Raw genomic sequence first — 25,713 nt, forward strand, 5'->3', positions numbered from 1 at the left:
CTTAGAAGCTGATGAGAAATATTAATGGATTAGGGAAGAATAGATGAGAAGGAGAGGAAACTGAAGGAAGAAAACTGATTAAGAAGAGATGAGAAATAGAGCTATGGTAAAAATAAAGAAACAGAAGGTATTGGTCTAAGTGTTAGTATATTTGAGATCAGTGATTAAAATTTGTAACATTTTTATGCTTTTTAGCACATTGTCCTCCTGCCTACTCTTTCCACTTTCCTTTAATACAGTTGATCCTTGAACAATGCGGGTTTGAACTGCACAGGTTCATATACGTGGATATTTTTCAATAGTAAGTGCTACAGTACTTCATGATCTGTGGTTGAATCTGTGGATTCAGAAGAACTGTGGATACAGAGGGTGAACTATACATTATATGCAGATTAACCCCTGTGTTGTTCAAGGGTCAATTGTACTTCAAAACCATCATATCTGCAGGTCTTTCATAGGTATTTGAGGAAAAGAAATGCAGATATTGTGCATCACAAAAGAATAGGACTTTTGTTTGTTCGAAGTTTATTATATTCCCCTGATCACCAGGAAATTTCTAATACCAGCTAGCTTAAGTCTTGCGTACCACATCTTGTCCCGTAATGAACAAGAATCACCCTTAGCCAAAGAAAAGGAAGGCATGTAAGAGACATTTGAGTACTTATGCCCATGGGCAGGGAGGGGAAAAGAGTAAGGGAATTCATATAAGACAATAGAGGACAGCCTCTCTTAAACTTTTAAATTTCTCTAGTGGATGTGAGTATTAGAGATGCCCAGATGGTACAGACAGGCAAAAGAGTCCCATTAAGTTATCTGAGTCTAGTTCTAAAAGAGATAAAGATCACCTACATCTTTTTTGTTTTGTTTTATTTTCAGTGATAGGTTATTGTTGATAAAATGAAGATTCCTTCAGGAGAAATTTGTTTTCCTAGATGAATGAAAAACAGAAAACATGAGTACAATATGGATACACTGAGTTTGAAGCATCTAATAATAGCACTGTCCAATAGAAATATGAGTGACAAATGTGAGTGACATACGTAATTTTTAAATTTCTAGTAGCCACATTTAAAAAAGTTAAGAGATACAGGCCAAACTAGTTTAAACAATGTATTTTATTTAACCTGATTACATACATACAAATCCATATGTATATATATACCTAATATTTATACAAAAACCACACAAACATTACTTTCTCTTAAAAGCACAATTACACATATAGTATGCATATTAATCTATAATTTATGAGGTAAATGTTTCATTTAAAAGTGAATCAGAAGGTAATTTAGCAAGATAGCAGCATGGGAAACTCCAAACTATCCTTTCCCCATAGACACATCGATCCAACAACAATATGCAGATCGATTCCCTTTGTAAGAAATCCAAAGGCCAGTTATGAAACTCCTGTACCTCAGGCAAGCACAAAATCAGCCACATTGAAGCTGGTAGGAAATTGACAGCATTCACCAGAGTCCCTCTGTGTCATCAATGACAAAGTGGGAAGAGGACAGAAATGTAAGAGTATGGTTTTTATATGACATTGAATTTGCTCAGTTTAAAAATAGATTGCTATAAATTCAGGATGTTTTATGTAATTGTAATAATAACTACAAATATAATTATAGAGTATACACAAAAGGAAATGAGAATCAAAGCATGTCACTGCAAACAATCAGCAAAACACAAAAGAGGCAACAAGAGAGTAAAGAAGGGGAAAAAATGCTGCAAGACATACAGAAAACAACAAAATAACAATAGTATGTCTTTTCCAGTCAGTAACTACTCTAAACCTACATGGATTAAAAGTACTGGCTAGAACACATAGATTAGCTGAATGGATAAATAAGCAGGATCTTACTATATATTGTTTAAGAGATTCACTTTAGATCTATGGACATACATAGGCTAAAGTAAAAGAATGGAAAAAAGATATTCCATAAAGATGTTAACTAAAACAGAACAGTGGGTGGCCATAAGAGACAAAAAAGGACATTAAATGATGATAAAAGTTTCAATTCACAGGAATGTTAAACATATATATATATACACCCAACATTAGAGATCCCCAAATAGATGAAGCAAACATTGACAAAACTAAATCAAGAAACAGAGCAAAACAGTAACAGCAGGAGATTTCAAAAGCCCACTGTCAATAATGGATACACAAGTGAGACCGAAGATCAACAAAGAAACAGAGGACTTGAGCAATAGTATAGACCAAATGGATCTAACAGACACATCAAAACATTTCATCCTAGAAGAGAATTCACATTCTTCTCAAATACACACAGAACATTCTCCAGAATCAAACATATGTTAGGTCACAAAACAAGTCTTGACAAATTTAAGAGGACTGAAATCATGCCAAGTATCTCTTACAACCACAGTGAAATGAAACTAGTAATCAATAGCAGAGGGGAAACTCAAAAATTTATAAATATGTGGAAATCAAACAGCACACTTTGAACAACCAATGAGTCAAAGACAAAACCAAAAAAGAAATTAGAAAGTATTTTGAGAAACAAAAACATAACCCACCAAATATTATGGGATGCAGCAAAAGAAGTATTAAGAAGAAAGATTATTGCAATAAACACCAACATTTAAAAAAGAGGAAAGATCTCAAATAATTTAATTTTACACCTCAAGGAATAAAGAACTAAGCCCAAACTTAGCAGAAGGAAGGAAATAATAAAGATTAGAGCAGAAATAAATGAAGTAGAAAAATTTTAAAAAATTTAAAATCCATGAAACTGAGTTGATTTTTCAAAGTATCAACAAAATTAACTAAACCTTAGCCAGACTAATGAAAAATAAAATATTTAAAAAATAAAATCAGAAATAAAATATGAGACACTGCAAGTAATGCCATAGAGATAAAAAGGATCATAAGTGACAACTGTGAACAATTATGTGCCAGCAAATTGAAAAAGCCAGAAGCAATAAATTCCTAGAAACATACAATTTTCTAAAGATGAATCATAAATAAATAGAACATCTAAACAGACCTATAACTAGTAAGAAAATTGAATCAGTATTTAAAACCTTTCAACAAAAAACAGCCCAGGACCAGATGTCTTCATTGGAGAATTCTATCAAACATTTAAAGAATTAATGCCAATCCTTTTCAAACTCTTAAAAAAAAAATTGAAGTCAAGGGAATACTTCCAAACTCATGTTATGTGATCACTATTACCCTGATACCAAAGCCAAATAAGAAACTATAAGAAAAAAACAATAATGACAACAACTATAGACCAATATCTCTGATAAATATTGATGCAACAACCCTCAGCAAATACTAACAAACTGAATTCAACCACTCATTAAAAGGACAATACACCATGACCATATTGAGATGCAAGGGGAGTTCAACATACACAAAAAAAAAGAAAAAAAAAGAAAAAATTAATGAATGTGATACACCACAACAAAAGAATGAAGGACAAAAAACATACAACCGTATATTTTTTTCTTTTTAAACTCTGCTAGGCTTTTTAATCAGAAGAAAGAATTGTTCTAATTACTCATGATTGCTGCACACTTCTGGGATATTAAGACAGGTTTACTACCAGTGATAGCAGTACAAGAAAAACAAATCTAAAAAAAAGATACCCTAACCTTCCATGGATTTTCCTTCACAAATATTCTTTTTCTTTGCTCAGTATTTAGTTTCTTTTGTGGGGGAGGTGAAGAATCTAAAAAAGATTGGATATATATGTATAACTGATTCACTTTGCTGTACAGCAGAAACTAACACAACATTGTAAATAAACTATACTCCAATAAAACTTAAAGAAAATGAAAAAAACAAAAACCACACAACTATCTTAATGCAGAAAAGCATTTGACAACATTGTGTCCTTTTATGATCAAAATATTCAACAAAGTAGGAATATAAGGAAATAACCTCATAAAGATCACATATGAAATGCCCACAGCTAACATCATACTTAATAGTGAAAAACTAAACGCTTTTCCACTAAAATCAGGAACAAAACAAGGATGCCTATTCCTATACTTATATTTAGCATAGTACTGGTATTTGTAACTAGAGCAATTAGGCAAGAAAAAGAAATAAAAAGTATTCAAATCTGAAAAGAGGTAGTACAATTATCTCTGTTCTCAAATAACATGATCTTACACTTTAAAAACCCTAAAGATTCCACAATAAAATCCTTAGTGCTAACAAAATCAACATACAAAAATCAGTTATATTTCTATACACTAACAATGAACAATCCAAAAAGAAAATTATGAAAACAATCCTATTTACGATAGCATTAAAAAAAGAAACAATCAAAAATAACCTTAGGAATTAACTTAATCAAGGGGGTGAGAGAATTGTACAATAAAAACTACAAAATACTGATGAAAGAAATGTAAAAATACACAAATGGAAAGACACCTGTATTCATGGATTGCAAGGCTAAATATTTTTAAAATGTCCGAAATTCACAAAGTGCTCAATAGATTCAAGACAATCCCTATCAAGAGCTCAATGTCATTTTTTGCAGAAATAGATAAAACTTCCGTAAAATTCATATGGAACCACAAAGGACCCGAAATAGACAAAACAATCTTGAAAAAAGAACAAAACTTGAGGCTTCACCCTTCCTGACTTCAAAACTTATTACAAAGCTGGAATAAAAACAGATATATAGAAAAATAAACGGAATAGAATGCCCAGAAGTAGACACACACACGTATATGGTCAAATGATCTTCCAGAAGGGTGCCAAGACTATACAATGGAGCAAGGTTCATCTCTTCAGGGAATGGTGCTGAGAAAACTAGATTGTCACGTGTGAAAGAATGAGATTGAACCCTTATGTTATACTTTACACAAAAAGCAACTTAAAATGGATTAAAGATTTAAATTAGGGCCTGAGGCTTTAAGTCCTAGAAAAAAACAAGGGGAAAATCTTCATAACATGGTATGATTATTAATTTTATTTATCAACTTAGAGTAGCCATGGATAATCATATTTTTTTCTTGGGCCTATGATGATGTTTCCTGATGAGATTAACAGTTGAATTTGGTGAAATCAGTCAAGTAGATTGCCCTACCTTGTGTGGGTTAAGCATTATGCAATCTCTTGAAGGTCTGATAGAACAAAAGGCAGAGGGAGGAAGAATTTTTTCCTGCCTTACTGAATAAGCTAGAGAATCACATCATTTTCAACTGTCCTTGGACTGAGATTTACATCATCAGCTCCCCATGTCTCAGGCCCTTGGACTCAGTTTGTATTATACCCTGAGTTTTCCCAGCTCTTCATCTTACAGAAAGCAAATTGTGGGAATTCTCAGCCTTCATAATTGCATGAGCTAATACCTCATAAATCTATATCCACCTAACCATCCATCTATCTCTCCATCCATCCACCCATTCATCATATTGGTTCTGTTTCTCTAGAGAATTCCAACTAATACATATTGGTCTTAACAATGATATACTGGATATGACACCAAACATAGGCAATAAAAGTAACAATAGTCATGTGGGAATACATGAAACTAAAAAGCTTTTGCACAGCAAAGGAAATAATCAACAGAGTGAAAAGGCAATGGGAGAAAATATTTGCAAATCATAATTATAATAAGGGATTAATTTCCAAAATATATAATGAACTCCTATAACTCAATGACAAAGAACCAAATAACTCATTAAAAAATAAGAAAGAATGCTTGAATAGACATTTCCCCAGAGAAGGCATACAAATAGCCAACAGGTACATGAAAAACTGCTCAACATCACTAACCATCAGGTAAATACAAAACCAAAACAACACCTCACACCCTTTAGGATTGCATTATCAAAAATAACCAAAAAACCTCCAAAACAGAAAATAATAAGTGTTTGCAAGGATATGGAAAAATTGGAACTCTTGTGCACTGTTGGTGGCAATGTCAAATGGTGCAGCTGCTATGGAAAATATTACAGAGGTTCTGCAACTAATAGTCTGCATGCCACAACTAAAAAGCCTGCATGCTGCAACGAAGATCCCGCATGCTGCAAATAAGATGCAGCACAGCCAAAATAAATAAACAATAAAATTCTTAAAAAACTAAAACAGAAATATTATGTGATTCAGAAATCCAACTTCTGGGTATTTTTTTTAAAAAAATACAGGGTTTTGAAGAGATATTTACACCTCCATTTTCATTACAGCATAATTTACAATATCCAAGAGGTGAAAATAACCTAAATATCCGTCTATAGATGAACAAATAAGGAAAATGTGGTAGATACAGGAAATGGAGTATTATTCTGCTTTAAAGAAGGAGGAAATCCTGTCATATACTACAACAGGATGAACCATTATGCTATGTGAAATAAGCCAATCACAGAAGGATAAATACTGAATGACTCCACTTATACAAGGTATCTTACAGTAGTCAAACTTATAGAAGCAGAGAATAGAATGGTGGTTGCCAGGGGCTGGGAGGAGGGGAAAATGGGGAGTTGCTATGCATTGGGTATACAGTGTCAGTCATGTAAGATGAAAAAGTTCTAGAGATCTGTTGTACAACAATACACATACAGTTAACTAATACTGTACACTTAAAAATGTGTTAACTGGGTGGATTTCATGTTATGTGTTTTTTTCCACCACGATAAAAAAAATGTCAGTAACACTAACCCTAACTTATATTTTCAAATACCTGCATATGGTTTATGTTATAAATATTCATGTACACCTGCCATGACTTTTCTGTGTTCACTGCCATAGGGGAGACAGCTGTGAGACAGACAAAAATCTATGCCTTCATGGAGTTTACTTTCTGGTGTTTCACAGATAATGTTTCAATAAACATTTTTAGACATGCCTGCTTGGCCATATGTAAGAGTTTTTCCCTATGGAGTATAACAAGGAGAGGAACTGCTAAGTCATATATTGGGGGCTTCAGGATTAATTTACTTTCTCAATCAACTGTGCCTATTTTAATTGATTTATAAAATCTCCGGTTGTGTATACAAGTTACTTTGGCATTTTAACATATATTTATATTACCTTTGATAGTATTTAAATATCAAAGCTATTTTTAGATGATAACAGTATACCTTTCCCATCGTCACAGTAGATTGATGAGATAAAGGATACAATTTTACTAGAATTCTTGATATTTATCTGTAAACTTCTTTCCAAAATGATCATTTAGTATTACAGGAGTATGTCCTCCTCATTTCATCCTTTGTTTTAAAAGAATTTCCTCCTAAAATATGAATGAATGAAAACAAAACATCTTTTTGAGGGTTCTAAGGAGCTGAGTTCTTTTAAAAGAAACTGATACAGATTCTTATGCTGTAAGAGATTTTCATACAATATATTCATATTAAACTACCTTGGGCATGAGTCTAATTATTGTAATATTCTCTTGGTCTTAGTTCACAAAAATTGTAATAACATGTATTTTGAAGGGCCAAAGGTAAAGTAACATTGATAACGTCTTAGGTTGGTAGAGATTTTTTACTCTTCTACAGGGTTTTATGAATCTTAATTATTTTGTGGTGCTCCTGTGAGCATCCCCTGACAGCTTGGTATATATTTTATAGTAAATAAAACAAGTAATGGTGTACAGTAATGCATACCAATGCAGAGAGCACCATGGAGAATACATTATTCAAGATTAGCTACTAATGTCACTTGGCTCAGAGTGCAACTTTGCTCAAAGCTTGTTAGGGAAAAAAATAACTTTGGTGTTAGCAATTAAACCTTGTTTTAAGTATGTGGCTAAAAGTGGATATAATGGTTTTCCAACATGGATGATTTAGCTAAATTGTTACTATGTTTTAATTACTGTATTAGTCTGTGTTCTCCAGAGAAACTAACATATTCACAAAAAACAAAAACCACACAGAGAAAATACTCATGACAATTATAGTCCATGTTTCTATAATTGATCACATGATCCTAACTGGTATTTATAATGGTCTTCTACTACCTATTCTTTACTCCATTTGCCCAGCAAGCATCTCATCTTGTTGTGGTTCTTTACCTGAGAGACCAAAATGTTCACTGCTGAAGGGCTTGGACCATTCATAGTCCTGCCTGTTTGGGTTGTAGTTTTCTAGTGACCGTAATCACAAGGCACGGTGATAATAGGAGACACCCTAAGGACTCTCTTGTTCTCCAGACATATTCTTTATTACCTCCATTGTGGAGCAGCAGTTCAATTTCCCCTTTGTAGCCAGGATCAATCACCCCAGCCAGTACAGTAACTCCCTTCTTTGCTATTGCGTCAGAGGCACAAGGAACCTAGAATGGCTGGGTAGAAATATTAGCTTCTGGTTCAATGAGATCATTTCTGTCTCCTTTTAGAAGCCATTCTCCTTTTGAAGCTAAGACCTCTAGGGTAGCAGAGCATAAGGTTGTGGGAATGGGAAGCAAAATTTTTGCTAGTGGGTCATTAGGGGTAATAGTGAGTCGTGCCACTTCCATTTCCATCCCTTGCTTCTTAGATCCATGAATCCTGTCTATAGGACACTGGTTCAGACCATATCTGGATTTCTGAAGAACCTTGCCCCAGCCCTATGAGGTGCTGCTACCTGGATCACACTGTAACTGAGTCTTCAAAAGGCTCAGTTATTTGTAGTGAGGTGGATGGACCTAGAGTCTGTCATACAGAGTGAAGTAAGTCAGAAAGAGAAAAACAAATACCGTATGCTAACACATATATATGGAATCTAAGAAAAAAAAAAAAGGTCATGAAAAACCTAGGGGTACGATGGGAATAAAGACACAGACCTACTAGAGAATGGACTTGAGGATATGGGGAGGGGGAAGGGTAAGCTGTGACAAAGCGAGAGAGTGGCATGGACATATATACACTACCAAACATAAAATAGATAGCTAGTGGGAAGCAGCCACATAGCACAAGGAGATTAGCTCAGTGGTTTGTGACCACCTAGAGGGGTGGGATAGGAAGGGTGGGAGGGAGGGAGACACAAGAGGGAAGAGATATGGGAACATATGTATATGTATAACTGAATCACTTTGTTATAAAGCAGAAACTAACACACCATTGTAAAGCAATTATACTCCAATAAAGATGTTAAAAAAAAAAATTTCCAAAACTGATATTTCCCTTCCCATTCCCGATGTTACCTCCTCTTTCTCAAGGTTTGTTATCTTTTTCCTAATACTACTTTAGAGCCTGGACTCCTTGAAGCTAATCTCTATAGTCCAGTTCATCATCTCTAACACGACTTTCTGTAAAAAGAATTATTTTCTGCAAACAAAATATGCATAGATCATGTTATAGTCCAGACAACTGCAGAGTGCCTACTGGATAAAAGATCTCTTTAGCTTTACCTCTAAATGTCTTCAGAATACACCCACCTCTCTAACTGTGCTTCCACTCCTCCCCCTTACAGACCTGAATTTTCAGTCAAACAACTTCAAGCATCTGCTCGAAGGGAATATTCCACACCCTTTTGAAACCCTGTTTCTTTATACATGCTCTTTGATCTTTTAATAAAGATTCCCACTTTTCTGATTGTCATGCTTCAGCTGATAGTTCAAGACCACAGAAGAATACTATTTTCAATTAAAATTTTTCTCAAAATTTCCTAGAGAATTGATTTGTTTTTCCTCCTGTTTCTCACATCACTTTATTCGTATTCTATATTTCAGTTATCTGCTGGAGTCATGTTAAAGTTTGTTGAGATTAATATATCATTGTACTGAGTCTTCCAGCAAACATTAAGTAGGAAATTCAATATCTGCATCAAGATTTGGCAAATTCCTGGAGCGTCAAGGCTACACAATCCCCTCTTGCTTAGTGAACAATCCCAATTGAATTGTTAAACTCATTGATATCTTTCCTCTCACAGCATTTTCTTCTATTTTATGGAAAAATCAACTTGGAATACATTCACTTTGACTTCCAACTCACTGAAACATCACTAAAATAAGCTATTTGAACATGTAATAAAGTGGATCAAACTTCTTTGTTGATTTAGCTCCTATGTGATTTTTGTTCTTCTGTCCTTGAAATTACCAGTTTTTTTAATATGGAGAAGTTTATCAAGTAATCTCATCATAAATTATTCCCTTGATAAAGGATAATATTTGTCTTTTGCTCTAAAATTCAATTCAGCTTATTGTGTTATGTATTTTAAATCAAAAACACTTACATTAAAAATATAAAGTGCCCAGAGACCAACTTACTTGGAAACTGTACTCTAATAAATCTTAGGTTTCTTTTTAGAAATTTTCCAAACATTTTCTCCACTTAAAAAACCCGTTATAAAAGTGGAACTTTCACAATGTTGAAATATTAAATATTTGGATATAGTAACTTCTTTTCTCTTCAAATTAATGCCAAGATTTTCTTGTACAATGATTAATAAATGGAACTTATCCAGAGAAACCATACACACACACACACAAAACCAACCAACCAACCAAACAAACACTTATGATGGAGAAAGATTATGATACTTTACTGGGGGTGGAGTTTTTAGATGTCAACTGTGGTTTTGAAGAATAAGTTTTTTCTACAGATGTTCTTCTAGGAAAGGCTTTTATTTGTGGTCATGCAACTGATATTTAATTGGAGCACCTCAGGTATTTAGACCATACTGTATTATTTGAAAACCTAGGAAGAAGCAAAGTGTCTTGCATATATTAGGCATAAAAAAGATATAGTTATTGAGTCAATTAATGAATAGAAAGAACTAAATCAATTATATCATTTGAATTTGTATTTCTTTTCTAGATAATTATTTGGTAGTGTTAACTAAATATTCTTGAAAAAATATGAAAACCAATAATGGTTTTCTTTCTATCTAAACTGGGAAAAAGAAATGTTGGTGAACAGTAAACTTCAATTATTTCAAAATTAATTTTTTTTTCTTGAGACCTATAACATGCAGAATTTTGTAAGGACCTCACTAAGAATAACAGTTTAGTATGAAGATGGATCTACATTCCTGGTGCCAAAATTGTGGTATGTGAATATCAAAATTCTCATTCATTTTCTGTGTAATAAATGATTTATAATGATTTATTAAAGCTTGATGAAATAGGTATTTTATTAAATAATCAAATTGTATCACACTCAATTACTTTAACAGTCAATATAGAACTTATACTTCTACTGATATTGTAAGTTAGATAATCTGAACTACTCCACTGATGGATACCTCATAAATTTAAACAAATATAATTTATAATGCTTTCCAAAGCTTTCTACCAAGTAAGACATGGTGAGATAACTAGCCTCCCTCCTCTACTCCCAATAAGATAACAATCAGTTAACCAAATTATATATTATTTTGAGAAAAGTTGCAAGATTATTCTCAAGGGAATATTATCAGTCCAATGGAAAATACCAAAGCATACTTAAATCAGCAATTCTACTACAAAAAGCACCAGTTTAGTGATGACAGATGATAAAATTCATTCAAACAGAACTTCCAATCAGCTTTTTAGTTCTCATTCTTAAACATGAGCAAATGGACAAGGATCAGACATTTAAGTAAAGCAATGAAAAGAAACTGAACAAAGCAAGTTAAGAGAAAATAATAATTCGATGGAAAAATGTAAAAAGAGGAGAATATTAAAAGTAATTATTATGATGATCAGACATAATCGAAGTTATGGCATCCATGAATCAAGGAACACTCCATAAAAAAGACTCAGTAAAAGGGTTGGGATATAAGACTAAGGAAATATCCAAGAAAATAGAGTAAAAAATGTAAAGGGATTTAAAATAGGAGAGAAAACATAAGAAATTAGGAGAAGTTGGAAATAGGAAATTAGAAATTAGGGAAAATAATTAAAGTGATATTTCAAAAACTTTCCCCAAATGGAAAGACATGAATTTTCTGATGCAAAGGACTCATCAAGTGCCTGTATAATGGAAGGAAAAAAAGATCTATAACAGGCATATGAAATTTCAAAAAGACAGAAAAATTCTACAACTTTTGAGGAAGGAAATCAAAATCAAAAAACAAAACAAAAAGTATTTCATAGAAAAGATCAGGGATAAAATTCCAGAGTACTTCTCAACAGGATTATTCAGAGACTATAAGATAATAGAAGAATGTCTTCAAATTCTGATTTCATAATTTCTAGCCCAGTATTCTATACCCATTCAAATTCTCAAGAAGTGAGAAAACAAAATAAACATATTTTCAGATAAACAGGATTCTGAAAGTAATGACTTCCCATGCATCTTCTCTTAAAAAGCTTCAGGAGTATGTGTTCCATCTAAAAAGCAGATTAACACAGAAAAAGGAGGACATTGCACTCTGGAAAGAAGTGACCTTATACAAGAGCACAGTGAAACGAAGTCTCAAAGTTGAAGGGTCATTTTAAGGGTATAGCTAAGCATCAGGTCTGAAAAGTAATGAGTCAAAACTAGACCAAATCAAAAGTCTCATAAAGAGACTTTTTTCCAAGAATTTAAAAAATACCTACAGTGTTTGAACTTACTGAGTGGAGATTAACATTACTGGAAGAGAGTCGGAAGTTAATGTGCAAAAAATGTGCAAAAAACTAAATAAATGGAAAAAACCTACACAAATATTAATTGAGGAAAACCAAAATTTTTTAATGAAAGAAATATTACTAAAATACACTACATGGCTTATGTCTGACATTTAAATAATCATAATATATAAACAATAAGCATTGATTTCACTTTCATTAGTTTTATATCATAAAAATATGATAGAATAAAGCAAAATACCCAATTTGGCCACTTTTAGCCTTCGAGGTGGGAGAATTATAGTCCCCTCCAGCTATTCTGTCCTACCTAAGTTTGGGGGAAGCACTTGTGAATTTACAGTCCAGAAGCACAGGCTCAACAAAAGACTGATTCCTAATCAAAGGGCCATAAACAGCTTCTACTCCCTCTACACCTTACCACTCCATTGCTAAAGGCCTATTTACAGTGGATCCTTTTATTGAGTACATCATACCTGGCTATCAAGAAAAAAATATCAAGGTCAGTGAAAAGGGTGAAGATGGTCAAAAGGTACAAACTTCCAGTTATAAGATAAGTAAGTCATGGGGATGCAATGTACAGCATGGTGACTATAGTTGTATTTGAAAGTTGCTAAGAGTAGATCTTAAAAATTCTACTATTGAATTTTTAAGAAAAAATTGTTTGACTATATGTGGTTATGGATGTTAACTAAACTTATTGTGGTGATCATTTTGCAACATAAAAATAAAATAAGAAAAATACAAGGCATAATGAAAGGTAAAACACAGTTTGAAGAGATAGAGCAAGCATCAGACTCAGACCCAGACCCAGACCCAGATATGGCAGGGGTATGATTAATATACTAAGGGCTCTACTGGATAAAGTACACAGAATGCAAGAACAGATGGGTAATATAAGCAGAGAGATGAACATTCTAAAAAGGAACCAAAAAGAAATGCTAGAGATCAAAAACATTGTAAAAGAAATGAAGAATGTCTTTGGTGGGCTTATTAGTACATTGGACGTGGCTGAGGAAAGAATCTCTGAGCTGGAGAATATTTCAATAGAAACCTCCAAAACCAAAAGCCAAAGAGAAAAAGAGACTCAGAAAAACAGAACAGAATATCAAAGAGGTGTGGGACAACTGCAGAGTTTTAACATATGCAGAATGAGAATACCAGAGAGGAACAAACGGCAAGAAACAGAAGAAATATTTGAAATATAATGACTAAGAACTTTCCCAAATTAGTGCCAGACACCACTCAGGAAACTCAGGACAAATAAGGAGGATAAAGGGTAAATAAAAAGCAAACCAAAAAAACAAATCAACAACAACATAAACAAGACTACATGTAGGTGTATAATTTTCAAACCAAGGAAGATCAAAGAAAAATAAATAATCCTGAAATAAGCCAAAGAGAAAAAAAATACCTTACCTATAGAGGAGCAAAGATAAGAATTACATTGAACTTCTCAGAAACCATGCAAGCAAGCCAAGAGTGGAGCGAAATATTTAAAGTGTTGAGAGAGAAAAAACTCACCAACCTAGAATTCTATACCCCCAGAAATTATCCTACAAAAGTGAAGGAGAAAAAAGATGTTCTCATATAAACAGAAATTGAGGTTATTGGTTGATAGTAGACCTGCCTTTCAAAAAATGTTAAAACAAGTTCTTTTGAGAAAAGAAAATTATAAAAGCAGATACTTGAATTTACATAAAGAAATGAAGAGCACTGGAGAATGAATGGGAATAGAATAAAAACTGAGTTCCATAAGATCCATACCTATTCTTAACTGATATAGCAGATAACAGTTTTTTCCAAAATAATAACAACAATATATCCAGTTTTGTATGCTTATGCATATATGTTTATGTATGCTTATGTACAATGTAATCAATAACAAAATGACACAAGTGATGAAAGAGAGGAATTCAGATTACTTTGTTATTCTTAGATACTCTAACGATGCATGTAATGGTATAGTGTTCTTGGGAAGTGGATTAGGTGTAAATGCATATTGCAAATTCTAGGGCAAACATCAAAAAAAATTAAAATAATAAATATAACTGATGTGCTAAGAAAGGAGAGAAAATAAAATCATATAAAATGTGCAATCAAAACCACAAAAGGTAGGAAAAGAGCGAAAGACAAAAATAGGAACAAAGAACAAGGGCACCAAGTAGAAAATAGTAACAAATATGGTAAATATTGATCCAACTGCAATCACTTTGAACATCAATGGTTAAATGCACTAATTAAAACACAGAGATTGTCAGAGTTGATCAAGAACAATTCCCACTTGTATGTTGTCTACAAGAAACCCACTCTAAATATAAAGACACAGAGGGGGAAGATCTAAAAGAATGGGGAAGAACTATTCTAACACTAATCAAAATAAAGTAGATGTTCTATATTAATTTCAGACAAAGCAGACTTCAAGGCAAGGATGGTTATCAGGGATAAAGAAAGACATTACATATTGATAAAGGAGTCAATTATTTAAAAGACATAATCCTTAAAGTGTATGCACCTAATGACAGAGCATCAAATAATGTGAGGCAAAAACTCATGTAAATGTAAGACGTAGATGAATTTGATCTAATAGCTGGGGACTTAAAACCTCCTCTATTAGAAATAGACCCAAGAGGCAGAAAAATCAGTAAGGACATAGTTGAACTCAATTCCACCACCAATCAACTAGATATAATTGGCATCTGTGAATTACTTCATTCCATAACAGCAAGTACATATTATATTTAGGCTCACATGGAATATTCACTAAGATAGAATACCTTCTGAGCCATAAAACATACATTAACAAATTTGAAAGGATAGACATCATACAATGTGTTCTCAGGCCACTTGGAAATACACTAGAAGTCAGTGACAGGAAGATAGAAAATACCAACATATTATATAGACATTAAATAACACACTTCTAAGAGATGGTCAAAGAAGAAATTAGAGAAACTAAACAATATTTTAAACTAAATGAAAACAACTTATCAAAATGTGTGGGATATAGTGAAAAGCAGCACTTAGAGGGAAATTTACAGCATCGAATGAATGTATTAGAACAAAAATATAAAATCATTTATCTAAGCTTTAACCTTAAAAACTATAAAATGTAAATTAACTTCAAAGTAAGGAGAAGAAATAAAGATTAGACTGCAAATAAATAAAATTGAAAACAGGAAATCACTAGAGAAAGCCAACTAAAGCAAAAGCTGGTTGTTTGAAAAAGATAAATAAAACTGAAAAGCCTCTCACCAGGCTAAGTAAGAAAAAAAAAAAATGAAGACACATATTACAAATAGCAGAAATGAAAAAGGGGGCATTACTACAGATCTCATTGACACTAAAGGGATAATGAAGGAATATTATGAACAACAATATGCTCACAGATTTCATAGCCTAGATGAAATGGACCACTTCCTTGAAAGACACAAGCTTTCAAAACTCATACAAGAAGAAACAGATGATCTGAATATATATATTATATACATATTATATATATATATACATATTTGAGAAATTGAATTAATAACCTTCCAAAACAGAAAACATCAGGCCCAGATGGATTCACAAGCGAACTCTTTCAAATATTTAAAGAAGAAATCCCATTAAGTTTTTACACTCTCAGAAGACAGACGCAGAGCGAACACTTCCTAACTCATTTAATGAGGCAGTCATTACCCTTATACCAAAACCAAAGACATTACAAGGTAAGTATTCTACTCAGGACCTTCACCTAGTGTCTGCCTATGGTAATAAAGGCTGTGGACCAAGCTACACTGATTGTCTTTGTTTCCAATGGACCCCCAAACTGGTGCCCCTTCAATGTCAGTGCTTAGATTCAGGCAAGTCAAAAACTAGTCCTTAGGGAGGCCCCTGGCTAAAAGTCAAAATTTTGGACTTGAATTCCAGTCTTTTCTTTCCAACCCCAGAAGTAAATTAGGAGCTGGGAGGTTTCTAGCATGCCGCACTATGCTGGGGAGAAGGGCTCTTGTGAGTAGGTACCACAGATTTTCTTACTGGGCTTCCAGGCAGTTGTCTTTGCAATTGTCTGGGGTGCAGCAACAGTTTAACTGGTTTCTCGATGTCTTACAAAGGTAACTGGTCCATGTGTTTTTATTAAGTTGGTGCATCTGTGGGGGAAAGAGTGTCTGTGGCTTCCTATTCCACCACTTTGATGACATCACTCTTTGTGTGTTTTTAAACCAGTTTAACATGCATTAAACTGATACTACTTTGCTAGTATACTCTTATTTCTTAGAATTTCAACTTGCATATATTAGTCTAAATTTTAAATTGGTATTTTAAACGGGGTAAATTATGCAATTTTTGAAATGGTCATTATGTAAGCATTTATCTTTTTTACATGCATTATCTCCTGTGATGAGAATCTATAAAATAATGTTGTACCTGCGAAATTTGCAACTGACAATATTCAAGCTTAATCGTTCTTATTTTGGTCTCAGAATTCCTTTTCATTTTGAAATGCTAAAATAAATATTTTTAAAAAATTAAAAGTAGGGGCTTCCCTGGTGGTGCAGTGGTTGAGGGTCCGCCTGCCGATGCAGGGGACACGGGTTCATGCTCCGGTCCGGGAAGATCCCACATGCCGCGGAGTGGCTGGGCCCATGAGCCATGGCCGCTGAGCCTGCACGTCCGGAGCCTGTGCTCTGCAACGGGAGAGGCCACAACAGTGACAGGCCCTCATACCGCAAAAAAAAAAAAAAAAATTAAAAGTGTTTTTCAAAGAAAAAGATTGAAAGAGTGGCATTGTTTTATATTTTTCTAAAACTATTAGCTGGCTTAATAAACGTCTAATTTTTTAATCTGTTTATGTTTTCAAACTGTTGCAACTTGTTTTTCATTGAATTATATAAAGAATAGCCTGTCTTATATAGATATGTATTTAGAAAAACAAAGGGTAATTTAGGGACTTTTCAGTTAACTGAAGATATTCTTTGACTATATCAAAACTGAAAAGTGATATTTCTTTCAAAATTAGTTTTAATGTGGAATCTGAAATTATATCAATAAACTTTTTTTTTTTTTTTTTTTTTTGCGGTACGTGGGCCTCTCACTGTTGGGGCCTCTCCCGTTGCGCAGCACAGGCTCCGGACGCGCAGGCTCAGCGGCCATGGCTCACGGGCCCAGCCGCTCTGCGGCATGTGGGATCTTCCCGGACCGGGGCACGAACCCGTGTCCCCTGCATCGGCAGGCGGACCCTCAACCACTGCACCACCAGGGAAGCCCCAATAAACTTTTTGAATATTGTCCAATTAAAACTCATGGGTCTGTCTTGCATTTTGAATGGACTTTTACCACTGAGGCTGGCCTTTCAGTGAATCTTAATGAACTCTCAAGGGTCTCCGGAACATATTTTGAGAACCACTGCCCTTGCTTTGCCTGAGAGATGTTCTCTCTCCCTCTCCATTTAAACTGGGATAGCAAAGACTATGTACGGTTGACCGTTAAACAACGTGGGGGTTAGGGACACCAATGGCCCCTCCTCACACAGTTGAAAACCTTTGTGTAACTTTACAGTTGGCTCTCAGTATCCCCGGTTCTGCGTTTGTAGATTCAAGCAAGCACACATCTGTAGTAGTAGTAGTACCTACTTAATGGAAAAAAAAATCTGTGCAATTTAAACCCATGTTGTTCAAGGGTCAACTCTCTATGTAGTTTGAAAGTATGTTTTATTCACTAAACATCATATCATAAACAGCTTCTTTTATTTTGAGGTAATCCCTATATATTCTGGACATATAAAATATATAGAGGGATTATTTAACCATTTCCCTATTATTAGAAATATAGTTTCCACTGTTTAAATATCACATATAAAAGGCAAATTTTATCCACATTCCAGTTACTTCATGAATGAGGAAAATAAACATGATGGGAACTGGGAGCAAGTAAAGTAATAAGTTGGGCTTCCCTGGTGGCGCAGTGGTTGAGAGTCCGCCTGCCAATGCAGGGGAAGCGGGTTCGTGCCCCGGTCCGGGAAGATCCCACATGCCGCGGAGCGGCTGGGCCCGTGAGCCATGGCCACTGAGCCTGCGCGTCCGGAGTCTGTGCTCCGCAACGTGAGAGGCCCCAACAGTGATGAGGCCCGCGTGCCGCAAAAAAAAAAAAAAAAAAAAAAAAAGTAATAAGTTTTACAACAAAATTAAAGTATCTACCTCAGTTCTGTAGATTTCACTAGGTTAATATTTGCTAGGCACTACAAATTCAGATAGGGACTCTGTACAAACTACTTTTTAGTTGTGACCTGAAGGTGCGACGATGGTATCACAGGGGTGGACAATGAGGAGGGCTAGGAATGCTTCACACAACTGATTTGTGCCTAAATGCAGAGGCTGGATATACTCCTTCCCATCAAAGGTTGAGGAAACAGACATAAACAAAAACACAGTAAGGATTATATGCACAAAAGAAGACTTAGAAGACCTACTTTTCTCATTATTTATTCTACATATTTACTTCTAATTTTTAAAAGACAAATATAGCTGTTATGCTATGTTCAATTGATTTAAAATATTTCAGCATAGATAATATGATGTTACAATTAAATATTAAGCACACCACAAGGGTCTGAGCTATCAACCAGAGGCTTTGCTAAACAGAATGATGAATATCAGAAATGAGTTTTCATTAGTAAAATCAGTGGTAATCAAAGTCAGAATTGTATGTTCATTGTTGAAATTAAAGGCATTCAAGATTTGTTAGTTGGATAAGAAAAATGTAGAAAAATGCTCCATGCCTGCACTAATGGGGTATGAGAACCCAGCCAACACTGTAACCTCTACTTTAGGGATCATCCAACTCCTTGCATAGGTCCCTGGCTGCGTGATGCCAATTGCAAACCTAACCAAGTCCTACCTCTGGAGCATGTCCTGTCCTCCCCAAGTGAGCTGTGAAGCCCAAGCGACAGGGAGCAGGGACTCATATCAAGCCTATACAGCAGGGTTTCCAAGCTGTGTCCTTGCCCTCTACTGGCTAACAAATACCTAATAAATGCCTGTATGTGAGGACAAATTTCTCCTGGTGAGATTACCCATGCTCAAACATTTTGGTGCTTGATTTGATCTACTGATAAGAGCCTAAGGGTTGTGCATGATTAAACTGGCTTAGGTCATTTCACAGCAATAGCTGTAGGGATTTTGTAAACCTTTAGTAAAACTAGTAAAATTGAAAACAATTTACCTAACGATAAAAACACCTAAGGCTAAATTATAGAAAGCATAATTCATATAGCAAAATCTAAATTAAAAATCCAGAAACCACACACAAAAAGCAAAATGTATAAAATTTAGACAAAGTAAGGAAGATATAATGCTATGTATAAACAATTGGGTATTTTGTATAAGTGTTATTTAATCTGTATTGTATACTTGAAATCTGCTAAAAAGATAGATTTTAAATTAAATTTTCTCAACACACACACAATGGTAACTATGTGGAGGTGATGGATAAGTTATTTAGCTTTACTGTGGTGATCTTTTCACAATGTATGTATATATCAAAATATCAAGTTGTAAGTACACCTTATACATTTACTATTTTTATATGTCAAAGATATCAATAAAGTTGTTAAAATGATATTTATTCTGGAAATTTCAAGTACATTTTCCTATTAAGTCTTTATTAATCTGAAAGTATCATACAAAGTTATATAAATAAAATAAGCATTGCAAAACTTACTAGGGAAAATTAAAAGTTTACATAGAAGTTAAACCTATATATGAGTGAAAGAAAAGCTAAAGAAGCAATCAAAAAGTAGAATTTTAGTGAAAATGAAATAAAGTGTAACCTCCAAATACAGTTTTACATTAAAAGTTGCAGTCAATAGGTAAAATATAATGTTATGAACTTGTCAGGCCAATACTACATTAGAACAATGTCTCAGAAAATGTAGAATCAGGCAATTGGTGCCATTACCATTGTGTTAAGTTCATAAACTGGGCCAATTTTCTCTTTTAAACTTTATAGGTGGGCTACAGAATATTTTTTGTTATCAACTTCTATTAGCCTCATTCCTACAGTTAATTCAGTTACCACCTTCAGAAACAGTGACAAATTAGTACATACAAAGAAAAAAAGTAAAAGAAGAAAGAAGAAAATCATATTCATCTAGTAATAATGATTTTACCTCCTACCAATATGATTGCATATATAACTTTTTTCCTGTAAAGTGTTTAAATTAAATTGTGTAAATTGTAATCTAATTTATACAAGAAGTCTAGTATGAGACATATCTTCAATCTTGTTGAATATCAAATTGGCTATTAAATTTTAAAATATGAATGGGAAGTTAAGCGTAATGAGAATATATTTTACAACATTTCTATTCACATATACTCATCCCTAAGTTTCAAAATGCCTAATATGTGTGAAGAACTGTATGGTCATTTGGGTACTAGAGAAAAGTAAAGGATTTCTTATAACTAGCCATATAAAAGAGAGGAATACATAAATATGTATGATGTAGTATATTTATTCATTATACAGAGCATTTATTGAACATTTATTGAAAATAAAAAAGTTTCACAAAAGAGGTACGGAGAGTGATATGAGAGTTTGTAACTATCTGGATTTTTTAAAAGCTTTACTTCACAGGGGAAAATGCTTAAGAATAGTCAAATAAACTTTAAATTATTTTACCATATTTAAATGTATTTCAGAAACCTAATTTCTTTGAATTATGATCTTATATAAGTTAATGTTTATATTCTTAACTTTATTTTCTTGAAAAGATCATTGAATAATCAGAGTAGAAATGATACAAAGTATAACGCAAACTGCAAAACAGAAGAGTAATACTGACTTGTTTGTTCTAAAGAACTACTTTTTTCAAGAGATCACCCACTTTCTAAAGAGCTGGAAAGTGAATTGCAGTATTTGCAATAAAGCTTTCACTCAGGAGAGAGGTAACATGAGAGTGTGCAATTAAGTAATCCACTTTTCCTATTGAAGGTTTTACAAATTTTATTTATATGGAGAGAAAAAATCATGAAATGATACATATTAACAATAATTTCATAATATTGTTTGGAACGAGGCATATCGTCTTGTTAAAATTTTAAAAGACTAATGTAGAGGCTATTACATAACAGCTGAGAGTCAAGATTATATCCTGAGTAAAAATGGAAAATCTAAAATTGTAGCTTGTTTTTATGTAATCTATCTCCTTTAAATATTTTCTTATTGCTAAAAGATATTTTAATATATCTACCACTGTAAACAAACTAAATTTTCTTCGATAGTTGTAATTCTCTTAAGAGTGTAAATACTGCAGATTACATCTAAAATCTTCTGTCAAGTTTTTGAATTTATTATCCATGTAATGTTTATGATGAGATGTAAGAAAACTCTTTAATCCATTAGGATGCTGGACAACAGAACTGAGAAGAAATGACATGGTTCTCAGGGACCTGGGTTTCATTCCATCCTCTTTCACATTCTGGCTCTGTTACCTTGGGCAATAATGTGGACCTCTGAGACTCATTTTGGAGTTAATAATAAAATACGGTAATCTAGGTCAAGTCAATTGTTTTGCACATATAGTGAAAAAGAAAACTTTGAGTAGGTACAATGACAGTTATCTGTAAGCTGGCATTTTTAAAATTTTTATTGGAAATATATTTGGCTCCAAGACATAGTGAATTTTTTTTTTTATAAAACTTTGTCAAACTGTAATGTGAAGCCAACAAAGGTTTTGCATTATTTTTAACAAAATACAGTAATCTCTGATCATCAGTTGAGCTTTTTTCCCCAGAAGTACAAGGACAAAATGATGCTTTATAGTGCAGATTGATCGATTTTGTTTTTTTAAGAAAGAGAAGAGCTCAAAACCACAGAAAATCACTCCTCTTAGAGAAAACAATCAAGACTTATTATGCCAAGAAGTTTGCAAACCCGACAGCAAATTTAATGACAAATTTTGTGCTCGGAGAGAAAGAAGAATGAGTTATTGGCAAAATACCTACACCCGATGACATTTTTGGTGCTTTGTAATATCACAGAGATAGAAAAGCAATTACTATTACTCCTCTTGGAGTGATATCACAGCCTGCAAAAGGGTGCATTGCACTCGGTGCCAACAGAGAAACAGCCACATGTGGAGCAATTAAGGCCGAGCTCTCCATAATATTTTAAAATATGTGAGGGGCCATCTCCTCAGTTGTAACCCACACACACCAAAATTGTGAACGTCATATAGTCACAGACTTATCTAGCAAAGGGCTTAATGTAATGTCTAGTCCATAATTTTTAGGTTGACTGATCTGAACATCTAGAATGATCTGATACAGATACCAACATTTTTTCATTCCTGATGGCATAAAATTGAATGTTGGGATTGTCTGGTCTATACTTCAAGTTATTGTTCAGTTAAATATGAATAACTTGGTGAAAGACAACAAACAATATGCTGCTCAAGAGCAAAAAACTTTCATAATTATGTTTTATGTTTATTATGTTAGAGAACACAAATGCTAAATGTTTCATAATTGCTCATCTCCAATTAAGCTATGTGGAAAAACACTTAGAAAATAGTTTGGTAACCTCTGCAGGTGAAAGTAATTATTATCAAGCTATATACAGTGCTTTCCTGGAAGACAGGAAACCATGATAATACCCCCAAGACTGATATTAAAAATCACATAAACCCCAATATTTTCAGTACAATGGAAGAATTGATAACTAATTGTACTAAGTACTCAACTTCCTTTCTATAGTATTTTTAATAGTAGCCTCACCAAAGCTAGTGATTATGTTGTCATGGCCTAGGGCAGTGGCAGTGAATAAATGGAAATAAATGTTCATATCTGAAATATATCAATATTTAGGAACTGGATTATTGAATATGAGAAGATGAAAGAGAAGTGTCACAGAAGAAGCACCAGGTGTCTGCTTAGATAACAAGGTGAATGATGGAGGAACAAACTCACAAAGAGAAGCAAGCTTAAGCTGCAGACTGAGGACCATAGTTTTTATTACATTATAAATGGCTAAAGGTTATTAAAGATGAAGAAGTCAAAGAATTAAGATTCTAAAGCTTTTGGTGGGTCTTAGACATTTCTCAGGAACTTCAAAACCCGCTGAGTAATGCAGCTCATGTCTTCAGTGAATTAGAAAAGGAACTGAGAAGCTGGTAGTATATCCAGGTGCCCCAAATAAATAGGTTTTAGACTCTGAATGACTTAATAGCGTGATTAGGGATGCCATCTGCCATGCCTGACATTTGTGGAATTTAGGACAATAAGCACCTCTCCTTAAGAAGGTTACATTTAATGCTAGGAATGGGAGGGAACGTTTTTTGAAGGGGCTGAGATTGTAGCTGTTTTTGTTTTGCTTTTTAGTACGGTTCCAGAGGAAAAAATAGAGATTTCTAGGAAGGATAAAACCAACAGGAGCTCACATAAGGCAAAATAACACACAAAGCAATATACAGAGAATATGGAGAGGAAGGGTTCAGAGAAGCTTACATTTGAATGACAACAGAAGTAAACTTGGGATGTGTGGAAGAGTGAATTGAGTTGTACTCAAGACTTTTTTTTTTTTTTTTTTTTTAAAGGTATTAGTCCCCCAACTCCTTTTATCTTTTAGATATCATGTACACTTCCTTCATCAAACTAACCACAAAGTGCACGTGTGTGTGAAATGAATGTCAGTCTTAACTTTTAGCCTGTAAACTACATGCACGAATAGTCATGTTCATCAGTGTTTCTCTGAGCACAGGTTCTGGTACATAGTAAACGTACTATAAGCTATAAGATCTAGATTTGTTTTCTTATCTGGACTTAAATGAAAATGGACTTTAATATGTGTAGTATTCATCCATGGGATGTCTATATTGGACTGTGTACAAAGACAGGAAAAAAGATGAATCAGACACTGAAAAGTTTATTCCACCTATTTTCTTCTTGATTTTATTTTTATTCAAGCATTTTTCTTTAATGAATATGTATAGATCGATAATTCCAGTAAAGGTGAGGATATCTGTTTTGCTCACTAATAGATCCCCTGCATCTAGACGGGTACCTGGTAAAGAGTAGACACTTTCTATATTTGTCAAATTAATGATGAAACTTACCAACATTACTGAAAAACAACAACAACAACAACGTCATCATGTGTTCTTCATTGACTAACAATATTTTGGGGGGATAATGATAGTTGATAACATTCCCAACAGATCTACTACTTCAGCACATTAAAGGGAACCAAGATATGTGTCTGTTATAATAGCAACTCATCGTATTTGCCATATAAAATATATTTTTCTAAGAGTAACATAAAGGTATACTGGAAGCCTCACACTCAGGGGTTAAAGAGAAACATAGTGAGGGATTTGTAATGAGGTCACAGCTGCTGAGTAATGTACACAATAATAGTATAAACTATTTGTGTACTCATTTCTAAATGCATTTCTCACATCAACCTCCACTACCTTCAGGGAATAATTTTATTTTCTATTTAATTTCAGGTGTTGTAACTGCCTTAAGTTTGTTATAAATTATGCATAGCCCTATACAGAAATGAAAGTTTCACTTTCTATTCTTTACCAAGTACAAATTTTGTTTTACATTAAACATGCTGTAGATTTACGGTTCAATTCACGATCTTGTTATGGTTACACAATACTAATCAAATGAGAGTTTCAATGGACAACTTTGAAAAATGTCAGATTTTTCAGTAGATTATCAAGAATTCTATTAGTGCATTTAAGATTCACAGAATAAACAAAAATATAAAATATAATTAAAAGCCTACTTCTCGACCTGAAATTAGGTTCCTTTTCTTAGAGCTAAGCCTTCAGTAGTAGTGAGTTTGTCTTTTAATTACCAACTGCAACCCTGAATTATTTTTTTCTCTCTCACATTGTAACAGAGCTTAAAAATCTCGTGTCATTTCTATTTCTCCTTTATCCTGCATAGCTAGGGAACAAGGGAATAAGCTGTGATTTTTCCTTCCCTATGTTTTTTAATGAAATTATTTGACAGAGAAATTACACTGTTATAATAATTTTTAAATTTTTTCTCTTTTAATCTCTGAAATTTGGTTAACTTTATTAGCCTCAACGGGATTATCATGTAACTGCATTACTGTATATAAGGGGAGCTTTTTAGACTAATTTCTGATCAAGCAATGATTCTTTTTCTCCAGATTTTCTAAGCAAGAAACTTTGTTATTGTATCTATTGAGATATTTTATAATTAAGCAAAAATTGAATGAGAAATCTTCCCTTTCAT

This window comes from Monodon monoceros, unplaced genomic scaffold (genome assembly GCF_005190385.1).
Source record: "Monodon monoceros isolate NGI ecotype Baffin Bay Population unplaced genomic scaffold, NGI_Narwhal_1 Super_Scaffold_11, whole genome shotgun sequence".
Classification (NCBI taxonomy): domain Eukaryota; kingdom Metazoa; phylum Chordata; class Mammalia; order Artiodactyla; family Monodontidae; genus Monodon; species Monodon monoceros.